Source organism: Carettochelys insculpta, chromosome 21 (assembly GCF_033958435.1).
Source record: "Carettochelys insculpta isolate YL-2023 chromosome 21, ASM3395843v1, whole genome shotgun sequence".
Taxonomy (NCBI): domain Eukaryota; kingdom Metazoa; phylum Chordata; order Testudines; family Carettochelyidae; genus Carettochelys; species Carettochelys insculpta.
Genome location: NC_134157.1, coordinates 147,929 through 172,840, shown reverse-complemented (window position 1 = coordinate 172,840; position 24,912 = coordinate 147,929). Strand labels below are relative to the sequence as shown.

The following is a 24,912-nucleotide window of genomic DNA, read 5'->3' as shown; positions in this document are numbered from 1 at the left end:
GAGGCTGGGCTCAAGCCAAATGTCTCCCCTGGCATTTTACAGCCCTGCAGCCCAGGCCGGAATCAGCTGCCCCAGCTCTGAGCCCGGTGCCTGGGTGTGCTAATGGCAGTGCAGCCCTAATGTCACCACATGGCCACACTGCACCCAGACACCCTGACCGGGCTGTGCCAGCTGAATCAGGTGCCAGGGCTGGGGCTGTGGGGCTGGGACATGGCCATGTGTCACTCAGGCCAGCCTGAGTACAGGGCACTAGAATCCAACATGGTGCAGGGGGAGTTTAGCTGGTGACAATGGCCCAGGCAGAGTGAAGTGTTACCCTGGACCCCCCGGCATTTCTCCCTGGGGCTGGCTGCTGTGGAGCCGAGACACTGGCCCATTCTGCGGGGGGGGTCATTTTCTGACACACACAAAGCAGGGCCTTGGCCTCACTGGAGGAGCCGCCCACAGTCAGGCAGCCTCCATGTGCCGTTTGCTGCGAGAGCTCAGACCTACCCCTTTCCCACAGGGACAGGATTGTCTGTGGGGTGCTGGAGTCCTGACCCCTCAGCAGGTGTTATCACTGCACATAACCTCCATTGGGGTCAGACCAAATTTCCAGGCCTGTCTTTGGGCAGTGGGCAACACCAGCTGCCCCAGACGGCCAGTCCCCAGGCGCCACTGGGAGCTGAGCCCAGGATCTCCTGTGCGCTAGGCAGGTGCTTTACCCAGCTAAGCCCTGGTGCCTGCCTCCCTGAGGCTTTTGCTGTCTGCCCCCACCTGACTCCTACCAGCCCCGCCTGGGCCTGCCCAGCTCTGCTGGTGTTCGGACCCTGTCTGGCAGAGGAGCTGGAGACATTTTACTCCCAAGCGGGGGTGACTCTTCGGCCAGGTCTGGGCTAGAAAATGTGGTGGTGTCACTCCATGACTCGGGGTGTAAATATTATCCCCACTCCTGAGCAGTGCAGTGATACTGACCCAGCCCCGTGCACAGGCAGCAAGAATTGAAGGCTGACAGCTGCTGGGCCCCAGCCCCCTGTCCCTGGCAGAGGCAGAAGTGCTGGAGACAAGAGCGCTGTGGCAGAGCTCCCCTGGCGACAGCGCCTGCTGCGTGTGAGGCGCGGTGGGCTTGTGCCCTGCGCTCTCCAGTCAGTGCTCTGGTGCGGGAAGGTTCGTTACTTTCCTCCTGACCCAACTCGAAAGCACCAGCCATTGGACCCCACCCCCCCAGGCTCCTCCACACAGGCTGGCTGGCTGGCAGAGAGTGCCACGGCCGGGCACAAGGACTCGGCTCCCTGGGATGCACTGAGCGAGGGAGCAGACTGGTGGGAGGGGCCCGATGCTGTCACAGCTGGAGGGCAGCTCACCCAGCCGTCCCCTGAGCTCAGCCCAGGCTGGAGGCAGCCAGACAGGCTGGCGTGAGCCAGAGCAGGGCAGGGGTCTGTGTGGCCGTGTGGGTGTGGGTGTCCAGCCATGTGTCAGTGGGTGTGACGAGCAGGTTCAGGGATCGGTGGGTGGGGAAGGAAGCTCAGGAGATCATTGCTACAGATTCGATCATGATCTCTTCTCATCCTCACCGGTGGCCACGTTACAAAGGCTGGGAGCAGCAAGCCCCTCCTGACCCCACCAGACACAGGCCTGCTCAGGCAGGGGAGGGGGCTGCTGCCCCATGTACATGCAAATGAGCCCAGCTTTGGATGTCTCAGGGCTTCATTGCCAGAGAGGCAGGGCTAAGGAATGACCACCTGGGGTTTGTCACGACACAAACAAGACACAAAACTGTCACACCACCAGCATCGCCTCACTTACACGTGAACCTTTCCTGCTCTGCTGTTTGAGCCAGTTCCCCCGCCTGTATATAGTTGTCCTGACCCACATCTCATTCCAGAGGCCACAATGTCCCTGCAGCTGCCCAGGGCTCCTTTCCAAAGGGCCCCTTGGGAGTTTCACTCCAATTCACTTGGGAAGGGTGGGGTGTTACTAATGCTAAGGTGGGTATTTCCCATCCCATGCTGGCCAACCGTCATCTGTGGCTTGTCGTCCCTGAGGTGACAAATGAGAGTCTGGAGGGGGAAAAAAAGGCTGAGTAGCTTGTAGGGAGCAGGTGAGAGGAGGACCCAGCATGTCCGGGCCCTGTGAACCTCTTCCCCCCATCTACGTCTCACACCCGGGTCTGAAAAGGACTTGGACCCAGCCTGGCAAGTCACCTTCCCCAGTGCCTGGAGAAGAGGCTCAGGGCAGGGTTCTCTGCTTGACCCTTTTCCCCAAGGGGTTGAGCTGATGCTTGTCATTCTCGCTGCCTCCACCGTCCACCCAAATGCTCCCTAACAGGCCAGGCTCTCCAGCCCACACTACAAAGGGAGACATAGCTGTGTCCAGCTCAGGCTAAGGGAGAGGCTAAACAGGGGTCCTTCGCCATGTAATGTTGGGGCTTCCCTGGGCATTGGGCAGCCGCTGGAGTAGGGCAGGGACAGCCATGAGCAGCCGGTGGGGAGGCCTGGGGGGAATAGGGGAGACAGCAGCAGATGGGTGGGCCGGTGGGAGCAGAGGTGAGAGCAGCAGGCAGACTGCAGTGGAAGAGGCAGAGCAGGGATGGGAGGAGGTGAACCGGGAGTGAGGGGAGAGCACAGGTGGGGCCTCAGCGGGAGGATGCTGAGCGAGGAGCGTGGAGGGAACGGGGCCCAGTGAGCAAAGCAGTGACCCCCCCCGACACTTCTACAGAGCTCCAAGTGCTCAAATGAAGGTTCCGCTTCTCGGGAGCTTCCAGTGCTGGCAGCAGCTGTTTGTGAAGAAGGGCTTTGGGAGCCTGGGGGCCCCAGTCTGCGTGTGCAGCGTGCACATCCAAAGCGGCACTTTCACAAACTGCATGTCCTCCATTATGCTAATGAGGCTCTGCATATTCATGTCAGCGCCTCATTAGCATCTGCCAAAATCCCTCATTTTCCTGCCCCTTCCCAAGGGAGGGAGTAGTGGAGATGTGCCCTGTTTGTGCCTCTGCTCAGGGCTGTGAAGGTGACCTCTGGCATGAAGGGTATAGTCACTGGCAGAGCCTCATCTTGACAGAGCTGAGCCATCCAGTGGCAAGCATCTGATCCATTGCACTGAGCAAAGGAAGAAGAAAGAGGGGTGGGAGGATTTGGGGCTCCAACTGGCTGGGTAAGTTGTCAGAGAAAGGCAGAAGAAGGGCTTGTTGGGGACTTGAACCCAGGACCTCTCCCACCCAAAGGGAGAATCATACCCCTAGACCAACAAGCCAGCCTGCAAAGGTCTTCTCAAGAAACAGGTTTGAACAAACAGCCAGTGCTCAGCTAAGTGCTGCTTCCAAATTCACCTTTCCAAGGTCTCTTCACAGTCCTGAAGCAAGAAACCAACTTCACACACTGGACGGTTCACAAACAACACCGTGTGGGAGAAACACATGGGGACCTATCCAGGAGTTATACAGGAAGATACCCCCAAGAGACCGTGCTCCAGGAGGTTACACAACGGAAGTTACAGCTGTTTGGGTGGATCTGCAGAATGAACGATGAACCAGCAATCACGCCCCTGGTATTTGCAGTATCAGACTGTTTCTGTAGGAAAAACAGAGCCCACAGAGATTGGGGAGATGACACAGTAGATGGGTGCAGAGGCAGTTACACAAACTGAGCCACTCCGCAGTGAACAGGGAAAGAGGGAAGGAAATCGTGAGGGAGGCGTCGGGCTGCAATGGGCGCTGAGCTCATGGCTGTTGTTGATGATGACGGGATCTGTGAATTAGCTGGTTAAAGCAGGTGCCTTGTAAAGAGGAGACCCTACGTTCCACTCCCAGTGCTGCCTGGATGTTGGGCTTTGCTGCACTTGGCTTTGGCCACTATAAGGCCACTTGCCTTTCTGATCCTTTTCTGTGACCCCTAAGGGCTGTTCTGATGGTTTACATCAGGCAGGAGCAAACTTTTGACATCAGGACCCACTTTTTCTCCCTACAATCAGCTGGGACCCCCACCCTGGAAGGGAAGAGCTGCGCTCCCTTGTTGAGCACAGGGGGGCTGGCGGGGGAGGCAGAGGACACCTGCTGTATGTGATTACCTGGGTCAGTGTTTCCCAATTTTACTTGGCCACAGAACCCTTTTAAACTTGAAAGAATTTCACAGAATCCCTAATAACCCCTTAACCCCTCTCAGACCTAATCTGCCCCCCCATCCTCAGGCTTAACCCCTCTCAGACCAAATCTGCCCCCACATCTGCAGGCTTAGCCCCTCTCACCCCAAATCTGCCCCCCCATCCCCAGGCTTAACCCCTCTCAGACCAAATCTGCCACCCTCATCCCCAGGCTTAACCCCTCTCAGACCAAATCTGCCACCCTCATCCCCAGGCTTCATCCCTCTCAGCCCCAAATCTGCCACCCTCATCCCCAGGCTTCATCCCTCTCAGCCAATATCTAACCCCTCATCCCCAGGCTTAACCTCTCTCAGGTCCAAACCCCTCCAAATACCTCACCCAATCTGAGGCTTGAATGTACCTCTGCTCCTCCAACTCTAGTCCGGAGGGCCCGATGTAGGACAATGCAGAACCCATCTGACTCCCCTTCCAGCAGTGGCAGAGGAGTCAGCAGTGGCAGCATCCAGACCTGCAAATGACTCCTTAAGCCCCATGCAGCTCTGGAGCCACAGGTTGCTGACCCCAACCGGGGAACCCTGACTGTCACTTTGGGGAACACCGACTAGGGAACACTGGCCGTGTGAGAGGTGACAAATAAAGATGCGTCAATGACAAGACTGGAGCTGCACTGAGACCTTTGGGAGGTGTGTGGAAGACGTCTCTGGCGAACCCCAAGGTAGCCGTGCTGGGACTTGAAGCCTTTCATCGGAGCAGGTGTTTACTCCCTGGTGTGTGAGGGTTGCAACCTGGCACTTAGGGAACTGGCCTTGGGAGGGATAAAAGGTCTTAGTGTGCGGAAGCTGGTGTCACGCTGGAGAAGTGGTTCCATCTACGGGTGGGCAGTTTGGACTCCCCAGAGATGGAGTAGAGGGAAACTGGGACAATGTAGAAAGGGAACTCCAGAGAGTGACCACAGGGCTCTATGGCAAACACCAGACACCAGTCTCTGGGGATAGGGGAGCTGCTCTCATCTGTCAGGGCTTTTCCGTGATGGGGGGCTGCTGCCACATGAAGATGCCCCAGAGATGGAGGTGTCACAGCAAGATGAAGGGGAGCAGAGAATGGGGGATCCACAGCCTCCTCGTGTGGGGGGGGGTGCTGAGAATCGTGTCCCTGAAACCTCCCTCAAGGGGGGCCAGGGAATGCAGCAGCCACCCCATGGCAGGGATCCCTCGCAGTGGGGCTGTCACGTTGGGTAAAGGTGCAGCTGTCCCATGGAGGAGATTCCCTATAGGAGGAGCTGCCCCCTGAGTTGTGACATGCTGGTGAATGAGGCAGCTGCCCCATGGGGGGTGTTTCCTGGCAGCAGAGTGACTGGCGGAAATGACAGCCTAAACATGTGACAACTGTGGCAGCACCAGTGAGGGAGTGGACAGAGCTGAGGTCTCTGGGGAGTAGATCCCTGCTGTGTGGAGGACCTGCCCTTCCGTCTTCCCCAGCACTCCCAACAGGCAATGTGTATTACAGTGACTCTGGTGGCATTGCAACCCACAGCCTTTGAATGACTGGCCTTAACTCCACACAACCATGGCAGCTTAGCAGTCCAACTTGTTTTCCATAGCACCACAGAGCCCTGTGTGCTATACAGCACATCCTCTCCTCTGGCACTCAGACGCCAGGGGCACCCAGCATATGGGGTCTCCTCCCTGACAGTCCTGGCTAAAGAGCCATCAACGCACCTCTCCTCCAGGGACTTAGCTCATTCTTTTATGCACCCAGCTGGGGTTGTGCCCTTCACAGCACAGTGACACACCTCTGAGACCCCAGAATTTCAGAAAACAATTCAAAAATTAGATTGATCCATGCAGGGCCTAAAATTTTCAACAGACAGACAGACAGACAGATTATTTTTTATGTTCCTTTATTCTTCCAGAGTCTAAGGGTGTATGACTTCTTTGTTTCGGTCTTCACTGGCAAGTCTGATGAAGGATTGCCAAACATAGTGAATGCTAGAGGGAAAGGGGTAGGGTTAGAAGTTGAAATATAAAAAGAACAAGTTAAAAATCACTTCAAAAATGAGATGTCTGCAAGTCACCAGGGCCTGATGAAATGCATCCTAGAATACTCAAGGAGCTGATAGAGGAGGTATCTGAGCCTTTAGCTATCATCTTTGGAAAATCACGGGAGACAGGAGAGATTCCAGAAGACTGGGAAAGGACAAATATAGTGCCCATCTGAAAAAAGAGAATAAGAATAACCCAGGAAACTACAGGCCAGTCAGCTTAACTTCTGTACCAGGAAAGATAATAGAGCGGGTAATTAAATAAATCATCTGCAAGCACTTGGAAGGTGGTAATGTGATAGGAAACAGTCGGCATGGATTTGTAAACAACAAATCATGTCAAACCAATCTGATAGCTTTCTTTGATAGGATAATGAGCTTTGTGGGTAGGGGAGAAGTGGTAGATGTGGTTTACCTAGACTTTAGTAAAGCATTGATACGGTCTCACATGATATTCTTATAAAAAAACTGGGCAAATACGACTTCGATGAAGCTTCGATAAGGTGGGTGCATAACTGGCTGGATAATCGTACTCAGAGAGTAGTTCTTACTGGTTCTCAATCCTGCTGGAAAAATATAACAAGTGGGGTTCCGCAGGGGTCTGTTCTAAGACCGGTTCTGTTCAATATCTTCATCAATGATTTAGATATTGGCATTGAAAATACACTTATTATGTTTGCAGATGATACCGAGCTGGGAGGGGTTGCAGCTGCTTTGGAGGATAGGGTCATAATTCAAAATGATCTGGATAAACTGGAGAAATGGTCTGAGGTAAACAGGATGAAGTTTAATAAGGACAAATGCAAAGTGCTCCACTTGGGAAAGAACAATCAGTTTCACACACACAGAATCGGGAGAGACTGTCTGGGAACGACCACAGCAGAAAGGGATCTAGGGGTTCTAGTGGACCACAAGATAAATATGAGTCAACAGTGTGATGCTGTTGCAAAAAAAACCAGACATGATTCTGGGATGCGTTAACAGGTGTGTTGTGAACAAGACACGAGAAGTCATTCTTCCACTTTTCCTCTGCTCTGCGCTGGTTAGGCCTCAGCTGGAGTATTGTGTCCAGTTCTGGGCACCGCAGTTCAAGAAATATGTGGAGAAATTGGAGAAGGACCAGAAAAGAGCAACAAGAATGAGCAAAGGTCTAGAGAACATGAGCTATGAAGAAAGGCTGAAAGAATTGGGCTTGTTTAGTTTGGAAAAAAGAAGACTAAGGGGGGACATGATAGCGGTTTTCAGATATCGAAAAGGATGTTATAAGCAGGAGGGAGAAAACTTGTACTTGTTAACCTCTGAGGATAGAACAAGAGGCAGTGGGCTTAAACTGCAGCAAGGGAGGTTTTGGTTGGACATTAGGAAAAAGTTCCTAAGTGTCAGGGTGGTCAAACACTGGAAAAAATTGCCTAGGGAGGTTGCGTAATCCCCATCACTGGAGATATTTAAGAACAGGTTAGAGGAGTGTCTGTCAGGGATGGTCTAGACTCTAGACAGTGCTTTGTCCTGCCACGAGGGCAGGGGGCTGGACTCAATGACCTCTCAAGGTCCCTTCCTGTCCTAGCACTCTATGATTCCATGATCAGTAGATGCCAGTAAATATCCATTTCACTCCAGAAACTGATATTTCTTTTCCGATTTGTCATTACTGAAGGGTACAGACAGGGCCCAAAGGAATAAGACGACGGGAGCCCTTGGCAGAGTTGGATGTCAGGCTGTGGAGTTCTGAGGGTTCCAGATGTGCTCTTGACAGTTTTGGTTTTAACGGTTACAAAGTTTGCAGTTTGGAATGGGTGTCTGCTGCCGTTCAGTAATTACTGTCTGAGCACCATATTGTTTCACCTCTGACCATGCAGAGCTTCCCACGGCTCTGCCCATTGAAATGGATAAAACCTTTGCAGCTGGGAGCGTGTCAGGAGATAAATGTAAAATACTATAAATATTAATTCTGTCTTAACTATGTATTAAATTCACTGAATTCTGCCTAAGGCTGAATATCACCCCTTAGACACACCCAGTTCTGGCAGCTTATCAGGAGTGGGGGATTCAGGTGTCCACGTGCAGCCCCAGTGACCTGCCACAGCAGTACAAGTGGCAGCTTGCAGGCTGGGTGCCCAAGTGTGGTTGGCTTTTCCCCAAAGCCCCCAGGGCTGCAATGACACCAGCTGGCTCTGCCCACTCCAGCCAAGAGCCGAGTCAGTTCCGGGAAGGGGAATGCCCAGTATTTGCTGCAGGCCGGGCCTAGTCTGAACTGAGGAAGCTGAAATTAGCCCTGTTCCCCAGCCCAGAGGGAGCCAGGGCTGCAGTGAGCCCTCTGAAAAGTCTCCGGGAGGAAGTGACGTGTCCCGTCTATCTGGAGACCCACAAACCCTAATCTCCCTTCTCCCTCCACACTCAGAGCTTCTGTCTGATTCCCCCATTAACCCCTCCCTTGTGTTAACCCCTCCCTCTCTCCCTGCCTGCCTGCCCCGGGCTGAGGGACTCTTCTGCTGCCCCTGCTGCTGAGCAGGGCTATTTGGGGGGACGGGTTCACTCCTGCTCGTGTGTGGCCTGGTGCTGCCTGAGCTGGGACATTTCCAAGCAGCCAGGTGCAGCGGGGAGGCACCAGAGCAAAGTGCAGCCTGGGGAGAGCTGGGACACAGGGAGATTGAAGGTGTGTTGGGGGGAGGGGAGCTCTGCCAATGGTCGCTGAGTTGGACCATCTGCCGGGGCTCCCAGAGTCCCTCGTCCCTCTCTTTGGGAGAGGTGGGGGCAGGGGGGCACAATCCTGAGCCCCGGGTCTGGCCCAGCCGATCCTTTCACCCTGTCCCTGACCTGTCCCTGCCTGTGAGTGACTCTCCCCAGTCCTGGGCTGAGATCCCAGAGCTGTCGGGCACAGCCTGGGGGAAGGAGATTCCCTGAGTCCCTCTCCAGCTGGGCCCGATTCTGTCACTGACCCGTCAAACCCTCCCCCAGGGCTGAGCTCTGCCCCTCACGCTCTGGTTCTCTCCCCTGCAGCGACTGTGACTCTGGATCCGCACACGGCTCATCCCCACCTCGTCTGGCCGGAGGGTGGGAAAAGTGTGAGATGGGCAGATGCACGGCAGCGACTGCCCGACAGCCCCGAGAGATGCGACACGTGGCCCTGTGTGCTGGGCTGTGAGGGGTTCTCCTCGGGGAGACACTGCTGGGAGGTGGAGGTGGGGGATGGACAGCTCTGGGCGGTGGGTGTGGACAGAGAGTCTGTGGGTAAGAAGGGACAGATCAGCCATAGCCCTGCGGTGGGGTGGGGGGATGATCTGGGCTGTGCAGCGACGGGGGGATCGGTTCCAGGCTCTCACCTCCCCTGACACCCCCCGCTCCTGAGCTGCCCCCCCATATGATCCAGGTGAGTCGACTGTGAGCAGGGGCAGGTGACATTTGTTGATGCTGAGGCCAAGATCTTCAATTTTGTGCTAGGCTCCATCCCTGGGGAGAGAATACGGCCCTGGTTCTGGGTGGGTGGGGATCCCGGCTCCAACTGTGTCCCTGAAACCAGCCTCTTGAGCCTCAGTCTCTATGACTTTGGAGGACTCCGATCTACCAACATCCTGGCTCAGATCTATGAGCCCTGAAGCTCCTTCGGTGGAGAAAGAAGAGATAAGGAGCTATTTAAAAAGCTAAACATACATAAATCCATGGGCCTGGAATGAATTCATCTGAGGGCTCTGAAGGAGTTGTCATATGTCATTGACGAGCCCTTGGCCACTATCTTTGAAAAGTCGTGGAGATCAGGAGAGATCCCGGATGATTGGAAAAAGCCAAATGTAGCGCCCATCTTTAAAAAAGGAAGAAGGATGATCCAGGGAACTATAGGACGGTCAGTCTTACATCAGTCCCTGGAAAAATCATGGAGGGGCTTCTCAAGGAAGTCACTTTGAGGCATTTTCAGGAGGGGAAAGTTATCAGGAATAGTCAGCATGGATTCATGAAGGGTAAGTCATGCCTGAACAATCTGATTAGCTTCTACGATGAGATAAATGGCTCTGTGCATAGGGGACAATCAATGGATGTGATTTAGCAAAGCTTTTGATACGGTCTCCCACAATATTCTTGTTAGCAAGTTAAAGGAATGTGGATTGGATAAGTGGTAAGATGGATAGAAAGCTGGCTACAAGGTCGGGCCCAATGGGTAGTGATCAACAGCTCGATGTCGGGTTGGATTGCACCGTCAGCAAGTTTGCGGATGCTACTGAGTTAGGGGGAGAGGTAGGTACGCTGGAGGGTAGGGTCAGAGTCCAGAGTGACTTAGACAAATTGGAAGACTGGGCTGCAAGAAATCTGATGAGGTTCAATAAGGACAAGTGCAGAGTCCTGCACCTGGGCCGGAAGAATCCCAAGCGTTGTTACAGGCTGGGGTCCGACTGGCTCTGTTGTGGTTTTGCAGAAAAGGACCTGGGAGTTGTAGTGGACGAGAAGCTGGACAAAAGTCAACACTGTGCCGTTGTAGCCAAGAAAGCTAATGGCATATTAGGTTGCATCAAGAGGAGCGTTTCCAGTAGATCCAGAGAAGTGATTATTCCTCTTATTCGGCTTTGGTGAGGCCGCATCTGGAGTACTGTGTCCAGTTCTGGGCCCCATTTATAGGAAGGATGTGGATACACTGGAGAGGGTCCAGCGGAGGGCAACCAAAATAGTTAGGAGGCTGGAGCATATGGCGTATGAAGAAAGGTTGAGGGAATTGGGACTGTTTAGTCTGCAGAAGAGAAGACTGAAGCAGGACTTGATAACAGCCTTCAACTTACTGAAGGGAGGCTGCAAAGAGGCTGGAGAGAGGCTGTTCACAGTGGTCACAGATGGCAGAACATGGAACAATGGTCTCAAGTTGTAGTTGGGAAGGTCCAGGTTGAACATGAGGAAAAACTTTTCCACTCGGAGGGTGGTGAAGCATTGGAATGGTCTCTCCAGGGAAGTCGTGGAGTCTCCATCCCTGGAGGTGTTTTAAGTCTCACCTCGACAAAGCCCTGGCTGGGCTGATCTGATGGATTTGGTCCTGTTTAGGGCAGGGGGCTGGACTCGATGGCTTTTTTAGGTCTCTTCCAGCTCTATTGTTCTATGATTCTGTGGCACCAGCCGGCTGTTCCTTTTTTCTCTTGCTCTTCCTCAGCAAGGGGAGGAAAAAGAAGACCCCCTTGTGCCACATATGAACCAGTCTCTGCAAAGAGCTTGCAGAGCACTCCCTAAAGTTCACTGCTCCAGCAGCGGAGCTATAGAAAAGCAGCAATTCGTCCCTCTCACCACCACTTTCTCCAGGGTGGCCCACACAGGTGGACGGCATTTCAGGAGAGGGGCAGAGGAACCCAGCAGAGTCTCTGGCGCCCTGGTTATCCCAAAAGTTTCCAAGCTGAAATCAGCAATAAACACGGCGTCTCATTTGTATCCTGGCCTGTGTTCCTGCTTTTATGGCTGGCCTGGGGCCTTGCAGTCCCTGCCCCTGTGAGTGCCAGCAAGCAGACAGCCTTTCAATGAGACCAGGGAACACTTTTGTAATAGGGAAACAAAAAACTTCAACCAACAGCCTTGGCCAGGTAGCCTGTCCTCTCCTCACTGGCTGCTATGGGCAGAGGCCCAAAGAGGAAAAGGAAACAGGCTGAGTGACTGGCAGGGAGCAATCTAGAGCCCTGATGGGAGATGACTCCAGCATTCACAGGTGGTGGGGATGGCCACCCTGTTTGGAAGGGGCTTTGGCCACCTCGTTCCCTCACCTCGCTTGGCTACTTCTTTCACCTTGGGACTGAGAAGGACTTGGACCTTGGAGAGAGCCTGGCCAGCCCTGCCCCATGGCAGGAGATGATGCGGATGGCAGTGTTCTCATCTTCTCCCCATTGCAGTTACCTGATGGCCCAAGTGCTTGCTGCCCAAACACACCCCATCAGAGGCAGGTTCTCCAGCCCATGCGGCAGAGGAGGGCTTAAGAATCACAACTTCAACTTGAGGTAGAGGCTTCCTAGTGGGCTGGGAAAGTGACCCTGTGTCTTCCTTTTACTCAGCCTCCCAAAACACAGAGCCAGCCCTCTCCCCAAGCCCACGCTGAGCCATGCACCTCACACAGGGAGGAGCAGCAGGAGCTCTCTCTTATAGCAGCTCCTCTGGCTTTCTCTGCCTCCTGTTTCCTCTCGGGGTGTTCTGGCCTCACAGGCCCCCTCTAGCAACCAGGAACGTCACAGAAGCAGGACTCTAATACCCCCAGGCAAATGCTCACACCCACACTTGAGCAGAGGCTCTCGTGGCACCCTGGAAATCCCGTTCAGCCCCGTTCAAGTGCCGGTCGCTATGTCTGTACTGCAAAATCTGGTCGACAATGTACAGGTCAGTTTTGTGGTGCCTGATTTAAAGGAGAGGGAGGCCCTCAGTGGAGGAAAGAGAGGCAGTTGCAGCCTCCCTATACTGACCTAGTGAGTCTGTCTGTCTGTCTGTCTGCATTTCTTTCTCTTGAAAATTTTCTGCCCTGGAGAAATCGAGCTCATGGTTTTTGAATTCTTTCCTTGAATTCTCTGGTCTCAGAGGTGTGTTCATAGCGTTGTGAGGGGCACAATTCTCGCCAGGCACATAAAAGAATGAAAAGTTCCTGGAGGAGAGCTGTCTTGGTGGCTGTTAGCCTGAGCAGCCAGGGATGGAAACCCACCCCCAACTCTGGGTGTCTCTCGCCTCTGAGTGCCAGACGACACAACAACAGAGAACCCTCAGGGGCTGCAGTGGCCCAATGGAAAATGTGTTGGATTTCTAAACTGTGTTGGTTATTGGGGCCTAAGGCCAGTCAAATTCCTAAGGCCTTCAAGTTCCACCCCAGCCTTTTCAGCTTCAGCCAATGACCAGAGCACCTACTGCAGAAAAGGCAAACCCCTAAATGTGGCCAAAAAGGCCCAGGACAGACACAGCTGGTCACCAGGGCTACGTCTACACGTGAAGCCTACATCGAAGTAGCCTATTTCGATGTGGCGACATCGAAATAGTCTATTTCGATGAATAACATCTACACGTCCTCCAGGGCTGGCAACGTCGATGTTCAACATCGACGTTGCGCAGCACCACATCGAAATAGGCGCAGCGAGGGAACGTCTACATGCCACAGTAGCACACGTTGAAATAAGGGTGCCAGGCACAGCTGCAGACAGGGTCACAGGGCGGACTCAACAGCCAGCCGCTCCCTTAAAGGGCCCCTCCCAGACACACTTGCACTAAACAGCACAAGATACACAGAGCCGACAACGAGTTGCAGACCCTGTGCATGCAGCATGGATCCCCAGCTGCAGCAGCAGCAGCCAGAAGCCCTGGGCTAAGGGCTGCTGCACATGGTGACCATAGAGCCCCGCACAGGCTGCAGAGGCAGCGTCTCTCAACCCCCCAGCTGATGGCTGCCATGGAGGACCCCACAATTTCGACGTTGCGGGACGCGGATCGTCTACACGGTCCCTACTTCGACGTTGAACATCGAAGTAGGGCGCTATTCCGATCCCCTCATGAGGTTAGCGACTTCGACGTCTCGCTGCCTAATGTCGAAGTTAACTTCGAAATAGCGCCCGACGCGTGTAGCCGCGAGGGGCGCTATTTCGAAGTTAGTGCCGCTACTTCGAAGTAGCGTGCACGTGTAGACACAGCTCAGGAGCGACAAGTCTCTGCACAACACAGAGGTCTGCTTGCGCCTTCTGCCCCTGAGGAAGTGCAAATGGGGGAGGAGACAAGGAAAGTCAAGTTACCTTGTCTGTACAGAGCCCTGCTATAGCCCTCTTGGGAGTGAGGGGGGCTCCTTTCCAGAAGCCTTGTGGTAAAATTCTTCCACCACTGTTCTTGGCTCTAAACCCCAGGTTACCCCTCATAACTCCCAGGCAAAGGCTGGGTGGGGCAGCTGCTGCTGGGCCCCCAAAACACAGGGCCTAATGCAGCCACCCACATTTGTCCTATGGATGGAAGAGCTCTGATAACAGACACACCCCAAGAGGAGCCCTCCTCTTTTGCTTTCACTTACCCCAGCTCTGCCCTCCCCACATCCGCTGCTGCTGCTCCCTGGAGCCTTTTCCAGGAGCACACACCCAGCTGGCTGCAGCTCTGTCCCTGAGGCCAAGGGAGGAGGGTTGATCTCACATCACCAGGAGCTCCAATCCATGGAACGGGGCCCTTGGCTTTGCCTGCCCACCAGCCTTTCTCCTCCCTTGAAGCTCTGTGCATAGGCAGGGGGAGTAGGGGAGCCCCTGGATACGTTACAGCTCATCTCTGACAACTCTGGTCCCTCTGTGCAGCTGGCTGGGTGGGAAAACCCAGGTAGGAGTTAGAGACGCTCACTTCCGGTACATCCATGGCAGGACATTGGTGCTGTAGTTCTGGGGGGTGTTCAGAGAGATCCCTTGAGTTCTACAGAGCAGTGAGAGGAGACGGGCAGTTGGAGTCACCCAGCTCTGCCCTCCTGACAGGCTGGTGTGTGTGGAAATGCCGCGTTTTCTTCTGCCCATGAGGGGAGGGTGGGAAAGAGCCTCTGCGAGATCCTGAACACGGACTTATCTAATGTGACTGGAGAAGCTGAAATGAGACTATTTCTTGTGGTCAAAGGTGGGTGTGTCAGGAGAGGGGTTTGAAGCTGTGTCTCCCCACCGAGACCAGAACACCCAATTGAGAGCAAGACAGAGCCTGCAGTCAGGCACTTGTGAACAATTTCACACACACATTTGACTTATGCACACTTGACTCCATCTGCTGCGTGCTGGAAGAGGAGGTGCTTTGGTGTAGTGACTGCTCCCCCTGGTAGAAAATGCAAAGGATTTTATCCCCAGGGTCATGGGTTCCACATCCCATCCTAGGCAGTTTCTTTCTTGCCTGGATAGTGATTTTCTCAGCCAACACAGCAGGTCTCTCCCAGCTTGCACTGATGTCTTGGCCTTTGGTAGCACACGGCTGCTCTTGTTCTCCGATTTGGTTGAAGCAAAGACAGTACAAATTGATAATTCCATCCTCTTTGGAGTGTGGCAGAGGATTTTCTTCTCTTCATTTCTATCCTCACCTGCCCAAGGAGGAGAGAAGAAAACTTTTCCCCAGCTGACTGTCCCCCTTCAGTGCTCTGCAGCTTCAGGGCTTTCTGCATTCGCTCCAGCTGTGCACTGGGCATGTACATGAGCTATGATTACCCAGGGGACGGTGAGAAATGTGGAGCTCGGTGCTCATCCGACTCACTTACACAAGGACAAGAGATGGAAAGTTCAAAAGTGTGATGGGAAAAGTGTCATTGAGAAGGGGAAGGTGATGGTTTGTGTTAAATAAACCTGGGGCCTGCCAGAGGGGAGGTGGCAGCCTGGCTGGGGTGTCTGTGGCTGTCTTCAGGGCAGGCATGATGGTGACCCCCTGAACAGTATGAAACATACCTGCTATTGGGAGAAAGCTTTTGCACATGCTGGGGACAGGAGCGGAGCAGTCACTGAAGCAGGCAGCTTGTGCGCCATTACCTGTGCACGGGCTCAGAGCTGGGTAGAGCAGTAAAGGTGGAACAAGCCTGCACTGCTGTGAGGAAAGGGACAGAGACGCTCCTACTGAGGAGTTTAACTCAGATTGCAAGAGGCAGAGTCCTGAGCTCTGTGCTTTACACCAGAGGACCGTCTGCTTGTGTATAACTGACTCTTTTCTCCCCCAGCTTACAAGCTGCACTCTGCCTTTAGGGCTTGTTTGCATCTGCTCCCTCTCCTGGGCCTGGCAGGGCTGTGACTGGGCTGCTGGGCCTCCTCTGCACTGGGGCTGGAGCCTGGGAACACCATGTCTGCCTCTCCTAAGTGCTGTGGGTGCAACCAATGGCAAGAAGAGAATCCATTGAGGGTCTTGCATTTTGCTTTCCTGGTTTGTTGAAGGGGTCCCTGGGCGGTGGCAGGAAACATTGAGCAGATATGAACATTGTTGGTTGGACGGTTTGTCTCTGTTTCTCCTCCTTGTGAGAAAGGCGAATTGGAGAAGCTATTGCACCACTGCTATTGATGAAGTTTTTAGAAGTTCTTCGTGCCCTTTGCTTGCCCGTTCTTCGAAGGGAAACTTGCTGATGCACTGGCTCCTGTGAACACTTCAGAAAAGCATCAAAATGTCAGTGTGTATTTTCTGCAGTGTCGTGGTTAGCACATGGGTCTAACTTGTAACTAGTCGCTTGTTCTAAGCCAGGTAGAAACAGTCCTGCTTCCTCTTCTGTGGGGCCAACTCATTTCTGGAAGAATCCTTAAGAGCTCTGCCTTCTTCCTCATTGTTTTTTTTTCCTTTCATGAAACTTTAATATCTAAGGATAGGGGAGAATAGGAGCCAATAAGAGCTCCCATCACTTGGGTGCTTGGTTGCCACCTATTTAGCAAATATGATAATAGAGGAATTCCGACCCTCAGGGTGGCAACCTGGCAGTTTCTCCTTCATCCATTTCTTTTCAGCTAACGTCAAAGCACGTCCCAGCATTAGGTCAGGGTGACTGTGTATAAAAACTTGTTGTGCTGAAGAATGGCTGTTTGGTGTTGAAAGAGTTGTGCTACAGTTGTGTATGGAAACTGTCTGCCTGACTCATAAAATATTAAAGAAAATCAGTGGCTCAAGAGCATTCTTTTCAGCAGTGTAGGGATGGCTGCATGGTCTAAGGTGCCAGATGTAAGATACTATCTTTCCTTTCCCTGGATGTTCTGGCCTCCAGAAGGAAAGGTGGGTTCAAATCTCCTTCCTGAGGCAAGTGGCTTTCTCCACATGCTGAACTGGCCTTGATTCAATGCCTCTCCGAACAGCGCACCAGTGGTTGCTTTGGATTTCTGTTAGAGCAGGGGCAAGAGTGAGGCAGAATTCAGATATGAACCTCTCAGGAGAGTGAAGGTGAACCTCCCACTCTGGCAGTGTGACCACACAGTCAAGGGGCCAACACCCACCATCTGCACCAGGATTCTCTTCTCTGCTCTGAGAACTGCATGAATACCAGCTCTGTAATGCAGCACAGGAGCGGTGTCACCAGCCCCACCTGGTAGCTGAGCCTTGGGTTAGTTGGCTGGTCTCAGCCTGTAGCGAGAAGGATGCCACGGGAAGGGGAGAGAGACACACACCTGTCTGTGGTGCCTGCAACGCTCTGGGGGTGTGGAAGGGAAGGGAGAAAAGAAAACAGGCTGAGTCCCTCTCTGCTGACACAAGGGATGGGAACTGCTGTGGAGATTTCAATAGCATCAAGGGGCTCAGAAACAGCCAAAGGCATTAACTTGATCCCATCAAACTCCCTTTTACACTTCCCTGTTTCCTTCCCTCCCCTATTGCTCTGCCTCTGGCTTTTAAAGCTGCTCACCCAGCTCAGGCCTTCCCCCTCCTTAGTCACACAGGGGCAGGCTGAGCCTCAGGCTGATCAAAGGCAACCAAGGGAACAAGGGATCAAACCCTCCCAGACACACAATCCCACCTGACACCATCACAGAAATCAGCTGCGATCAGCATCAAACAGCAAACACCCAGAAAACTCACTTCACTGCCACCAAACCACAGTGCACTCACTGGCACCTCTCCAGCAGCGCCTTCTGCTGCTCCCCATCTTACGCTCCCCTGTCTCAGGCCCCTGGCCAAGACTTCATGTTAAGTCACCTAAATTGTTCTGTCCCAAATCAGGCCTAGTTGGCAGACAAACGACTGGGGGGTCCCAGCCACCTTTCCCTTTTTGCTGCCTTACAAAAAGAGACTTGGGGAGAAAAATCACCTACTTGAGCAAGTTCCATCTTTGTGCTGCAGCCGCCGTCGGTGTTCCCTGTGAGCTGTGGGCTCGTGCGAGTGCTCAGCAGAGTTTCCAATGCTCCCCAGCCCGTTAGCAGAGCATCCCCAGCTCGGTTTCTTGTTTCTACTGATGGTGCACATTTGCTCACACCTGAGTGTGCATAAAATGCATTCCACACCTGGATGGAAAAGGTCAGAGGGAACATCGACCCCCAACTCCTGGGACCCAACACCATTTTCATCCCAACCCTGAAAAATGGCCTCATCAGATTGGGTTGGGCCAGAAAGAGCCGGATCATCGCTTAGTAAATAATATTTCCAGCCCAAGGCAAAGGGCACAGACCAGGCTTTCACCATTTGGGGCCGGAGGCCCATGAGCATCAGGATGCCTGAGGTGGGTCCACAAGAGTCTAAAAGATGAGTTGCCTTGATTTTAGCCAAATACGACCACCACCACCAGCTTCGGCTGAATTGGAAACACCACCTGGGAAGTGAGACTAAAACCTTGTCTATATTACACCATTAGGTTAACGTCGGCTGCCCTGCACTGACCTAGCTGTGGAAGTGACAACGATTCCTCAGCTCTCATCCCCTATTAGCCCTCCTCTACTTAAGATACCTTTATGACATCTTTATGATTTGGACTCATGGTATAGAGACTCTAGAAGAATTCCACAGAGACTTTTACAATCTCCACCCCACCATCAACTTATGCCTCGATTACTCCATGCAAAAGATACATTTCCTGGACACTGCAGTACTAATCAAGGATGGTCTGATCAGTACCACACTGTACCGGAAACCCACTGATCGCTATACTTACCTACACCCTTCTAGCTTCCATCCTGAACACATAACGAGATCCATTGTTTTCAGTCAAGCCCTCAGATACAATCGCATTTGCTCTGATCCAACTGACAGAGACCAGAAACTACAAGATCTCTACAAAATATTCATAAACTTGAATTACCCACCAGGAGAAATAAAAAAAACAAATTGACAGGACCAGACGAATACCCAGAGACCAGCAACTCCAAGAGAGGCCCAAAACAGCCAAGAACAGAACACCACTGGTCATCACCTACAGCCCCAACTCAAACCACTGCAATGCATTATCAAAGACTTACAACCTATCCTTAATCAGGATGCCACACTCCAGAAGGCCCTTGGTGACAGGCCTGTTCTCTTCTCCAGACAACTTCCCAACCTTACGAGGATTCTGACCAATATCTACAGTCTATCCCGCAGGAACACCAGTTCTGGGACTTTTCCTTGCAACAAAGCCCACTACCAGCTTTATCTACATATCTATTCTGGAGATACCATCACTGGACCGAACCAGATTATTCACAGAATCACAGGCACATTCTCATGTTTCTCTGCTAACATCATTTATGCCATCCTGTGCCAACAATGCCCGGGTGCTTTGTATATTGGACAGACTTCAAACTCTCTGTGACAAAGAGTTTTTGGGCACAAAACAGACATCAAAACACTCCTGATCCACAAAACAGTTAGTCTACATTTTAATGGAGTGAGCCATTCTGTTAATGACTGAAGAGTTTGCGTCTTATTGAAGAAGAATTTTCAGTCTGCTTTGGAAAGAACAACTGCTGAACTCTGTTTCATATTCTAATTCCACACAGTAACACTTGGTTTCAACCAGCATGCGAATTTTCTGGGACATTATAAGGGCTCTTTTGCATACTTGGTTTAATCTAATTCTTGACCCTCGCCCCGCCCTGTCACTCTGCTCTCTTATTTGCTCACATTGATAGTTTTTTTCTGATTTGTCAAGCTTAATTACTGTTTTTGGTTCTCTGTGTCTAAAATATTGAGTCTGTTCTGGGCTGGCTCTGGTCTGAAGAAGTGGGTCTGTCCCACCAAAGCTCACCTCATAAATTATTTTGTTAGTCTTTAAAGGGCTACTTGACTGCTTTTTTGTTTTCATTTCAATTGGTGCCTGTTGATTTCAGTGCCTCTCTAAATTCCTTTTACATCACCTGCACAGATGGCCAGAAGGAACTAACCTGTCAGAGTCCTCTGTGCCTGATACCTGTCACATGAGAGCCTGTAAGAAAAGTGGCAGATTGGGGAAGTAAAAGTGAGAGGGTTTGATTGACTCCAAAGGGCGCTGTATGCTAATCAGGAGGGGTGTGTCTGCAAACAGCCACATGCGACCACCTCTGATACACTGCGTCCCAAAGCGGGTGAATTGGGCTTCAGCGAAAGGGGTGGTTGGTTTTAGACTTTTGTCCCTTAGTTCGAGGAGGGTGGAAGCAGCTGTTTGAAAATGTTCCCCATGGGCAGGAAGCTTGTGCCTGTTCTGCTGGGTGTGCAGCTGAGGAGCATGTGGTTAAGAGTGTACTTTTAGGGGTCATTTCTGTAGTGTTTAGCTAGAGAAGTGTATGTGGGTGTTTTTGGTCTTACCAACCATGATGATGAATTGAAGTGTTCTCTTCTGAGCATGAGATAAGCAGGCAGTGCTGTTGTTTGCTCTTGATGACTGTTCTTGTTTTCTCTTAGAAACAAGGAGAAGAGAACCTAGTCTGAGTGGTTGGTTCTTATTGTAAAGTTTAAAAGAAGTTTTTAGAGTGAGGAGAATTGCGTTAGCTGCTTTTACATGAAATGTTCAGAAGCAGACAGAGTGAAAATGGTGTTTAAAAGTTTTTGTTTCTTAGTTGTTAAAAGAATTTTATCCTTTTTTGATGTACACACACATTTCCTTTGTTACACTATGCTGCAATCTTCACGTGGGGACCTGGTTCTGCTTTTCTACCCTTTTCTCCGTGGCTGGCTGAGTCTACACCACAGTGTGATGTCAAAAGGCAAACTTTCCAAAGCCACCTTCTGACAGATCAGCTTTTGAAAGCGAGCGTCCACATGCCCGAAGCGAAAGGAGATTGTGAGCCGCTCTTTGAAAATACCAGGCCCTTGGTTTGCAAGGAAGCAGCCACATGTGACAGGGTGCTCTTTTGGGAGAAAAGGGCCAGAAAATGCCATGGCTGTGCTAGCAAGGCAGATAAGCCCTTCTGGGGGCTGCAGCCTGTTGCTCCTTTAAAGGGCTCCTCCAAAACACACTCATTCTGCACATGCCAAGGGCTGGCTTGTACCCAGAGCACCGAGAACTCAACTACATGGAGAAGCCACTTGGTGGCACACAATGGCCCCCAGAGACTCCCTGGTGCCCGACCCATCCAGGCCATGGTCAGCCTGTAGGCACTGCTCCGAGCTGCCACCCTCCAGCAGCAAGTGATGGGACAGGCTGGTTCTGGGGGACTGGAATGACACCCGCTGGCCCCACATCTTCAGTATGACAAAGAGGTGATTTCTGGAGCTAAGTCGTTGGCCCTCCCTGGCCCCCCAGCACCATGACACACAGGTGCAGCCCACACTCCCCTTGCACAAGTGGGTAGCCATTGCTACTTGGAGGCTCACTACCCTGGACAGCCACAAGTCATGTGGCCATCAATTGGGGGTGGGCACGGCCACCGTTGCGGCTGTTCTGCTGGAGGTAGAGCATGTTGGGGCACCTCACCACCACGGGGAGGAGGGCTACCAGGCAAGGGGGACCCTCAGAGACAGGAGAGAGGGACAGGGTGGGGTGGCTGGGACCTGGTGGGGGGAGGGAAAGGGGATGCATGGAGCACCCCACCACGCACACATGGACATGTTCTCCCCACACACCATTCAGGTCTTCTGGGCAATCAAAAACAACCTACTTCACTGGGTTGTCCGTGTCTGGGATCTGCAAGTCACCCTCATGGGGGCTAAGAAGCTGGACTTCCCCAAGTGCTTCAGAGCTCTGGATGGGACCCACATTGCTATCCAGGCCCCAGAATGCAGCACAGGCATCTTCATCAATTGCAAGGGGTACCATTTTGGGGTGCTCCAGACCTGCGTGGACACCAAGGGGCAATTTATGGCATTCTGTGTGGGTTTGTCTGGGTGAGCCCACAATGCAGGTATCTTCCAACTCATGGCTCTGCTGCAGCATGCAGGAGAAGACATCCATCCCAACCTGGGAGCTATCAAATGGGGAAACCACTAGCCCCCCGATATAATGCCCAATGCCATTTACCCCTTGCATGAGTGGCTGAGTTGGCCCTACATGGGACACACTGAGCCCAGCCAGGACATTTTTATTTAGTTCCTAAACTGGGCTTGCAATATTAGGTGGCTGAAGGGCACTTTCAGGGCCCCCTCAGGATACTGGAGGCCATCCCGCGCAATGTACCAGATGTGGTGGGTACATGCTGCTCCCTTCACAACACTGTGGAGGTAAAGCAAGAGCCGTTCATGCAGGGGTGGGTTTTGGGTCTGGCCACGGCTCCAAGCAGCTGGCTGCTTTCCCGTGCTGTCAGGCACAGAGGGTCAGGGTGCAGGTCAGTAAGTTCCTCTGGGAGGCCTTTGTCCGGGGGCCCATGTGACCCCCCAACATACCACCACCACCACAACTCCCTTCCCACGCACCCACCTCTCACTATCAACCGCCCCCCCCGACACTCCCATACACTCCCGGCCTCCCAGTAGACACCAGGGACACGGGAGTGTTGCTAAAGAAAGTATTTCATGAAACTCTGGCAATGGATTCCAAACTGCATAAACAGAAGTGTAAACGATTAACAAGAGGGATGGGGGACTATAGACAATGGGGTCCTGGGGTGGGCAGTGGGGGCAATGGAACTTAGAGGAGGTCTTGGAGAGGGGGTGGGGTAACAGAACTCAGAAAGGGCTCTGGGGAGCGGGTGGGAGGCCACGTTCCATATTCTCACAAGGGCTGGGATGGAGCTGGGACCAGCAGGAGCTAGGGAGAAGGAAGGGGTCCAGTGGGCTCAGGCTTGGGCTCACTGGGGGCTACAGGAAGGGAGGGAGGGGATGGGGGAAGGTTGTGGGGAGCAGGGCAGCAATGTCAGTGACTGTGGGTGGAGGGGTGGGGGAAACTGTGGGACACTGTGAGGGACATGTGGAGGGAGGAGCTGCAGGGGCTGTGGGAGGGACTGGTGATGGGGTGGGAGGCTGAGCCAGGCACGTGGTCACAGCCTGTGTGAGGGTGTCCAGGCTGCCTGCCACCCAACCCCAGGCCTCCTGCTCCATCACCAGCCTCTCCTGCATGACAGCAGTAACGTCCTGCAGGGGGGTGGTGTGAGCAGTGACAGCAGCAGCTTCCTCCTCCCCACAGTGGCACCAGCACATGCCCCAGCACTGGCCCCATGTGGGCGCTCTTCGGGGTGCACTTCCAGCCCTCTCGCCCTCTGGTGTGGGCCTTTCTGGCTTGTGTACAGGCCTTGTCTGGCCCCTGGATGATGCAGCTCTGGAGACAGAAGGGGACCCAGGGAAAGGCCATCAGTACCATGACCTGGCCCTGGGGGCTGTGTGCCCCCCTTCACCTTGTCCCCCCATCTGGCCTGGGGTCCCTGAGGGATCTGTGTGGCTGGGGGGTCCCTGCGTGGGTGGGACATATGCGGTGTAGGTCAGCCTCCCTCCCTGGGCATGCAGCCTGTGGTGCTGTCCTCAGGGGCAGGTGCTGAGTGTTGCATGAGGCCCCCATTGAGGCTCAGGGAGCACAGCTATGTGGAGTGCATCCAGACTGGAGCTGGTGGCTGTGTGAGTGGGCCACTGCTGGCCTCCCCTCCCATTGTGCCAGGCGTCCAACATGCACGAAACCGACCTTGGTGTCCCTAGAGGAACTCAGGGGAGGCCCAGGTGGAGGGGACCCAGATGGAGACCTCTCAGGACACAGAGATGATGAGGGCCCCATTGCTGGAACCCCTGTCATGGCTCTGGGCTTCTGTTCCTGTGCCTGTTGGGTGGGAGCTGCTGCCTGATACTGGTCCTGACACCTCCTGCAGCCCCCTGGCAAGCGCCATCTGACCTGGTGGTGTGTAGGATGTGGGTGGTCAGTGCTGCCTCCTTGGGTCCCAGGAGGCCATTGAACTCCTGGAAGTGGGGCAGGTAGCGGCCACTGCCCCTTGAGTGGCTGGCCTCATCCTGGGCCTGGCAGTTGGCCTGCCACAGTTCGTTCACTTTTCTCCGCACTAGTTCAGCTGTTCAGGTGGGTGACCCTCGGAGCTCAGGCCAGAGAACAGGTGGCTGAAGGCTGCAGCATCCTGGCACCAGCCAGTCATGTGGAGCAGCAGCTCCTCATTCTCCAGAGTGTCAGAAGTCCTTAAACTCAGTCTCACTCCAGGAGGGGCCCTCGTCTGCATCCCCTGGGTGGGCTCCTGACACACCTCAGATGGGTTGAAGGTGGCCGGGGCTGAAGAAAGGGGAGGGCAGTAAACCCCACCAGCTGTCTGGCAGTGTTCCTTACCAGCCTCGGCCCATCGAGCATTCACCAGGATCTCTGGCCTGGGGGGGCAAAGGTGATCTCACAGCTGTGATGGTCAAGTGCTTATGGTGTTGGACTAGAAATCCAATAGGGTTTCCCTGTGCAGGTTCCAATCCTGCTCACAGCAAGGGCTGTGCTTTAGCCACATCCTGGAACCAGGACACTACAGCAGCACACACCCTGGAACACTGCCCAGGGGCTGTCTGTGACCAGTGTGTGGAAGAGGCCAGGGGAGTCTGTGCCTGGGGGAAATGCTGACCCTGGGGTGTGGTCACTGCTCTGGCTGCTGCTGGGCCCAGCCTGTCTCATATGTCAGCCTGACAGTGCGACACTCACCTGTGTAATGCCCTGGCAAGGAGTGGGCAGCCCTGGTTCAGCTGCAGCCAGTGATAGGGCAGCTGCCTTGAAAGGAAGGGCCTGTTCCCAAGGCTGGCTCAGGGGCTCTGGTCTCTCCCAGCTCCTGAGCTGTGCAGTACACAGCTGGGAAAGGGGCAGACACTTGCCCAAGGGGGAATGAATGTCACAATCTCCTGTCTGCCCCAACAGCAATAGACTGATCTGCAGAACCAGACACAGGCCAGCATCCCTTCCTACGGTTCTCCCACAGGTTGTGGGGACCAGCTTAGTGCAGGGCCAAAAAGGGGGCACAGCATAAAAACTATTATCAGCCCTGTTCTCGGGGCAGCTGCCACAGCTGGGAGACCCCAGCTCCTCTGCTCTTTGGGGCAGAGTCAGTGATGTCCTTTGCATACCCACAAGG

General features: G+C 53.4%; 1 non-coding gene and 1 pseudogene across 1 annotated transcript; both read left to right on the top strand.

The window, feature by feature from the left end:
• Positions 1 to 20,179: 20,179 nt before the first annotated feature.
• Positions 20,180 to 20,379, top strand: LOC142024147 (small nucleolar RNA U3; annotated as a pseudogene).
• Positions 20,380 to 24,197: 3,818 nt separating this feature from the next.
• Positions 24,198 to 24,279, top strand: TRNAS-AGA (transfer RNA serine (anticodon AGA)). Its single transcript has one exon. It is a non-coding gene; the product is annotated as a tRNA-Ser (tRNA).
• Positions 24,280 to 24,912: the final 633 nt, after the last annotated feature.